Here is a 6400-nt window from a genome sequence, read left to right on the forward strand (position 1 = left end):
GGAAGCATATAAAAAGAAAATAGTAATGGACCTAAAACTGAGCCCTGTGGGACACCACAGGTCAGGGCAGCAGTGTTAGAGGAGAACCTATCAGTCCTAACAGAGAAGGTCCTGTCTGATAAGTAGGAAGAAAACCAGTCTAGGGCAGAGCCAGATACACCAGCCAAAACCTTGAGCCTGTTAAGTAGGATTTTGTGGTCCATGGTGTCAAAGGCTGCACTAAGATCAAGCAAAATGATCACAGAACAGTTCCCTGCGTCAGATGCCATTAACAGATCATTATAGACTCTTAAGAGAGCGGTCTCTGTAGAGTGCTGCTTTTGAAAGCCAGACTGAAAAGGGTCAAGAATCTGTAATTGACATAATAGAGACCTGAACTGATTTTCAACAATTTTTTCAATTTTGAAATAGGTCGGTAATTACTAGCAGAGCTAGGATCGAGATTCTGTTTTTTTTAACAGAGGAGTTACCTCAGCATGTTTAAAATAAGATGGAACACAGCCTTGCCTCAGTGAACTGTTGATGATGGATAGTAATGTGGGACCAATGCTGGTAATAGACCCAGACAGGACAGAGTGAGGTAATATATCTACAGAGCATGACGAGGATTAATAGAAGAATGAACAACAGTGAGGAATTATTCATTCAACAGTATTTGTAAGAAACATTGCATATTATATTATATACGAGAGCCAATGCATTTTCATTTAAGAATCAAAGTATACGTTCATTTAAGAGAAAATAAATAGCAGATTTTTGTTTTGCTTTCAAGAATGCTAAGTTTGAACATCTAAACGTCTCTGTGATGACACGGAGCTCCTGTTTGGCTTTTGTTAGCTTTTTAGGATGGAGGTCATCATTTTGGGAGCTATTCTCTGTATTTCCACTGATCCCAGAGCACGTTGAGCACTCTCCCAGGTGCTGCACACGTCCGTTTCAGTGTTGTTGGGTTTTTTTGGTGTGATAATAAGTTTTTTCACTGTGCTTTCATGTTACAGCGCTGATGTTTCAAAGGATTCAAACAAAGGCTCAGTCTAGGTACACATTTCTGTCTCCAGTGTTGTCATGTTAAAGAATCACACAGAAATATAAAAGCTTATATTTGCTCACAGGAAACTAAAATGAGTATAAAATAAAGCCAACACCCCAGGCTCCCGTTACCAGGGTAACCCTGCCTTCTCACTGATCTCAGAGAAGTTACCAAATGTCATCCAAAGTTTGGAAGTCTTGTTGTCAGTGTGGACAAAGCTGTAAGCAGATGTTCTTGACAGAATCCTCTTCTCACTGTCCACAGTTGTTTTCACAGATCATTTAAGGCATTCAGCTCCGTCGCTTCTTTAGATGTGATAATGGACCCAAACTGTTGTTTTGGACACTTGTAATGTTTTCACTATCTCTGATGGATCTCTTGTGTTTGCAGCCTGACCTGTTTCAACTGCAGCGGGATCTCATTTTGTCATTTCAGAGATATCACTTCCAAACTTCCTTATCATACTGACCATCCTCTGGCCTTTTTATCTGATCTGTGCATCTGATGAAGAAATAACCCACACAAAGAAATACAATAGCTTGTGAGCAGGTGACTACTTTTCAGCACCTGCGATTTAAGACTTTATTCAACAAATAAAGTAAAGCGCTATACAAATACAGGCCATTTACCAAATAGTTCACTGAGCTGTTGTGGTGCGTTTTATTATTATGGTCTAGGATCATGCTGCTTTTATGTTTGGCTCCTCCCACCATGGTCTGTGGGTTTGAGCTTTCCTTTTCTCTACTCTCTCCAAGCTCTGTGTGTGTGTGTGTGTGTGTGTGTGTGTGTGTGTGTGTGTGTGTGTGTGTGTGTGTGTGTGTGTGTGTGTGTGTGTGTGTGTGTGTGTGTGTTTTCATGCACACATCCTTCCAGTCATCCTTTGGCTTTTAAAAGAACAATAATAGTGTGAACAACAAGATCCGACCCACAGAAACAGATCACAGCAATTCAGCGCCATTGGGCATCAATTAAAATGTTGACAATTAGATAAAACAACTGGTGACCAAAGCAACGACAGCTTGTAAAGTCATCCAGTCAGCTGCTCACGCCCATCTCTACTTCCTAGCCTCACCTACTCACAACAACCCAGCTACAACTTTCTTAAGCAGTAAATGGCATCATTTCAGTTCTGCTGCTTTGGCTCATGATTGCTTTTAAAAAAAATTTCTTTCACACACAAATTATAGTGACTGCATCAACAGCTTAACAGCAAAGTAACCTCGAGAGCTTGAGTACTGACCCACATCTATAAGACTGCAGGCACAACTTGACCTCTTCATACACTCATTCTTTAGCCGGGATATTTCCACCACTGAGAGAGAAATACCAGTTAGAACACTGTGATGAATACTGGAATACGATAATGCCGCCCAGCAGGGCTTTGCTCCTCCAGAGAAACATTCGTACGATGCCTCCTGCAGAGCAGGATGTGGTTTGTACAGTGATGGCACACTTGGACATGTTACCCATGTCAGACATGATGGTCACAAAAAGCAGAGCTCCAAGAGTGGAAGGCCCACAGCTGGATTCCTAACCCGCTGACCTGTATTTTGACCCTGTCAGCTATCAGGGCTGTTCCATTATATGATTACTTTGAGCATTATCTCAGTCTTTCCTGTTCATAGCTGCTCAATTCCACAATAAATAGAAATGAAAATGTGTTTTTGACATTAGTTGAGGTCACCATACTTGTGCTATTTTTACTGCCATTTAAAATTCTGTGATCACTTCTAGGCTTTGTTATACATGGATGAGGAGAGGTGGTGCTCTGTCCTCCTGCACCTCTCATGTTTCATCATCAGGAACTGTGGCCACATTTAATCCGAGCATCAGACACAGAGGAAGGAGAGGACAGCGCTGTGTGTGATTATTTAGAGTCAAGCGCCGACAAAGGTCCCAAGTTGACTTTAATGAGGATGTTGTGGTTCAGGGTCGGAGCAAAATATTAACATGCAAATTATTTAGGAATTTAATCTCTAAAAGAATAAAGCAAAATGTAAATATTTCCTCCTGAATGCAGTGAAGCAGAAACATAAAGAGGAAATGATCTATGAGCTAACTCACACATGGGCATCAGTGCAAAGAAACGCTGCTTTAGGAGGAATGCAGAGATATCCAGGGTGGCCTGACAGGGTCACATATACAGTTACACAGCATGCTGATGACAGGCCAGACTCTATATATAACATGTGAATATATATGTCACAGCATTTATGGCTGCTTCACACGCACAGCAGGCCAGCATGTGATCACATGTGAGAGGAGCCGAGGAGGCTGCATATTTACAGAACTGTCCCTTCAGTAAGATCTGAATCATCTCCTTTATTTAAATGATTGATGACTAAACTTCAGTTTTAGTTCTGCTTAAGCCTTTGACTCAGAAACACGTCCTCAGTGTAAAGACAATAAACTGTTATTGTCTCTGGTTATAAAGAAGTGAAACAGCCGTGAAAAGAGAAAGTTGAGGTGACTGCTGAGAGCGTGAACGAACATGAAATCATAGTGATGTGAGTCATAAGGAGATAAATCTTCACGGGTTAACCAAAACCAACGTCTGTGAAACTCAGAGATCCACGAGTGGATTTTACCCACGCAGACGAACCGTCACAGTCTGAACACTGAAACTGAAACCTGACCCAAGCTCAGTGTCACAATCATTAAAGGAGGGGCGGCGTGCCGGGGATGGCACGGGTCATCCTGGCTCCACCCTCATGTAAATAATCACAAAGTTTAATTTTCAAATAAGAAAACAGCTTTAAGAGTTTAGTTTCACCTGACCTGGACAGGTGTAGCTCTACCTGGACCACAGTAAAGATCTCAGTGTCTCATGTTGTTAAGCGTCATACACTGACTGGACCTCATGCACTCCAGTAATGATGCTACGGTAAGATAAACAGGGTTTGTGCAGCAAGTTCTGCTCATTTTTACTGCTACAGCAGATTTGCATGATTTAAAGTCCAAAATAATCCTTCTTTAACTCACACTGAGCCTCAGTTCATCCCAGCTGAAACAAGCTGTCTTAGCCCCTCCCCCTTAATCAACTTTAAACCAGAGGTGGGTGGAGCTTCTGTCCCTGACCATCTTACGGATATCCCTTCTTTATGACATCATTCAGATCCAAGAGTAGAAAAAGCTGTGATAAACTGAGTGTGTTTGGGCTCACAGTGATCACAGCTCACTCCGAGCTCATTACTGTGAACATGAAACAGGAAATGAGGAAAACAGAAAAGATCCACTTTAAACATTTTAGCTCTTCTGTGCAGCAGCCTGAGCTCTTACAGAGCCCTGTTAAAACAGCACACAACCAGGAGAAGGATCCTCAGACGCTACATCAGATACCACAGAAATACCACAGTAACTGCAGGAGGCGCAGAAGTGTAAGGACGGAGTATCAACAGAGTAAAAGAGCAAAACCTCCCCGAGCCAGTTGCAGCTAAAGTACCGTGTCTGCCATGATAACGCTTCGTCTCCTCTAGCCTCTATATGGTCCAAGTCATAGACTGTACATAAAAGATGGACACCGCCATCCTGCAATCACCCACTTGTTTCTTCGCTCTGTATTTAAAGCGGTTATTTTTTAACCTATTATAACCTGTTTTATACCTGCTGAAATACAATGACTCTCCACATCAGGTACTGAAACACAGCAGAAATGATTACCTGCTAATCAGGGGTGGATTATTTAAGGTTCAGTCATGTTCAGAAGCAAAGTTTCTTACGCAAAAGTCACACAACCTGCAGTGTGTGAGTCAGATCTGAAACTACTGAAATGTCAGGATTTGTTAATGTTCCGACGATTTTCTCGGTTAATACGTTTTGTTGTAATCATAACAATAAAAAGTCTTTGGTTTCCCAGAGCCCAACAACAAGACGACAGATGTTCCATCAAAATGAGCAGAGAAATGAATCCACCCCCAGCCTCAGCTCTGAGTGGGCGAGTGAAACCCCGTCACTGCCTCTGTGACCTCCACATCACAGCAAACGGTCTCCACTGTTTGCACTGGAAACAGCCGTCAGCTGACTGGGGGTTTACTGGGAGTCTGAGTCACCGCCAACAGGTGAATCACTGCGCATGTGACCAGTCTCTGCTGGAGCTCTGTTTAATGGTCACACCCTCCATCAAACACTAACACAAACTTGTGCGGCCTGTTAACACGGCTGCAGAGGTGTAGATGGAGAACAGTCCGATCAAAGTGCTGACACTGAGCCACAAAGGCCATCAGCAGTTATTTGGATTGATCCTATAAAGCTTTGAGCCTTGATCCAGTTTAAACAGGTGAGTTATAAAATCATCCTCCACCTGTGCAGGTGTCATGAAGGGGAAATTATCTTTAGAGACCAAAACAGGTTTTGTATCAGGCTTTTAACACGCAGATTTTAACATGGGAGTCTATGGCACTGACTCACTGCTGGAGCCCCTGCTGGACGTTAGAGGAACTGCAGCTGGGTTAAAAACAGTGAGGTGATGAAGCTTCGATACAGCGATGTGGTTTCCACTGTGAGCATGTTTGAGTCTTACACAGTTTTACACACAGAGTTAGCACAGCAGCATTCAGTGGACAACGTGATAGAAACCAGGATGTGTCTGTGACCAGACACTTGAAGCAACGTGTGATTAAATCACTATTTCATGCTTTATTTTGTTTCCAGGGTAAACCAGTGCTAACTGGTGGATTGGTGTGAGTGTTGACCCAGTTGCTGCATGCTGCTGACATACAGAGTTATCTTTAGTCGATGATGATGAGGAGGATGATGGCAGCTGCTCTGATTAGCAGCGGTTGCCTAAGAACGGCGTGGACTGTTTACAGAGTGTTTGAGGAACATTTGGCAAACGTCTCGCAGAGAGCAGAGGACACAGAGAAAACTGAGGGCTTACTGAAGAGCCTGAGAGACATCAGCGAGGTCCAGAACCAGGCAGAACTGTCACGTCCTCTCAGGGCCGCAGCGTCAGTCCAGGTACCTTTATAAAGACCTAGTGACTGCACTTACTGAGGTCACTTTGAATCCTTTTACCCCGACGAGCTGCTCACACTCTGTGTCAAAAACCTGACATGATTTCTGCTGAACCTCAGGTTTGAACCACTGATCAGCTGTACAGCACAGATCCTGGTCTGGGACAAAGCCACAACTGGTTTCTTTAGATTTTGCTCCCAAGGAGCCGGAATAAAGTTAAAGTGCTTTTGAGCCAAAGTTCTCCACCTTTCTAAAGAGTCTTTGGTCCAGTCCTTGTACCTGACCTATCAGAGGGGTGTTATTAGGCCACTTAAATCTGACCTATGAATCATTAAAGCATAAAAAGACTCCTACCTCAAGTAACCAGTGTTGAGCCAATAAATGAGAGACGACTCAGCTCTCTGTTAGCAGCAGCCT

Source organism: Rhamphochromis sp. 'chilingali', assembly GCF_963969265.1.
Source record: "Rhamphochromis sp. 'chilingali' genome assembly, chromosome: 20".
Taxonomy (NCBI): domain Eukaryota; kingdom Metazoa; phylum Chordata; class Actinopteri; order Cichliformes; family Cichlidae; genus Rhamphochromis; species Rhamphochromis sp. 'chilingali'.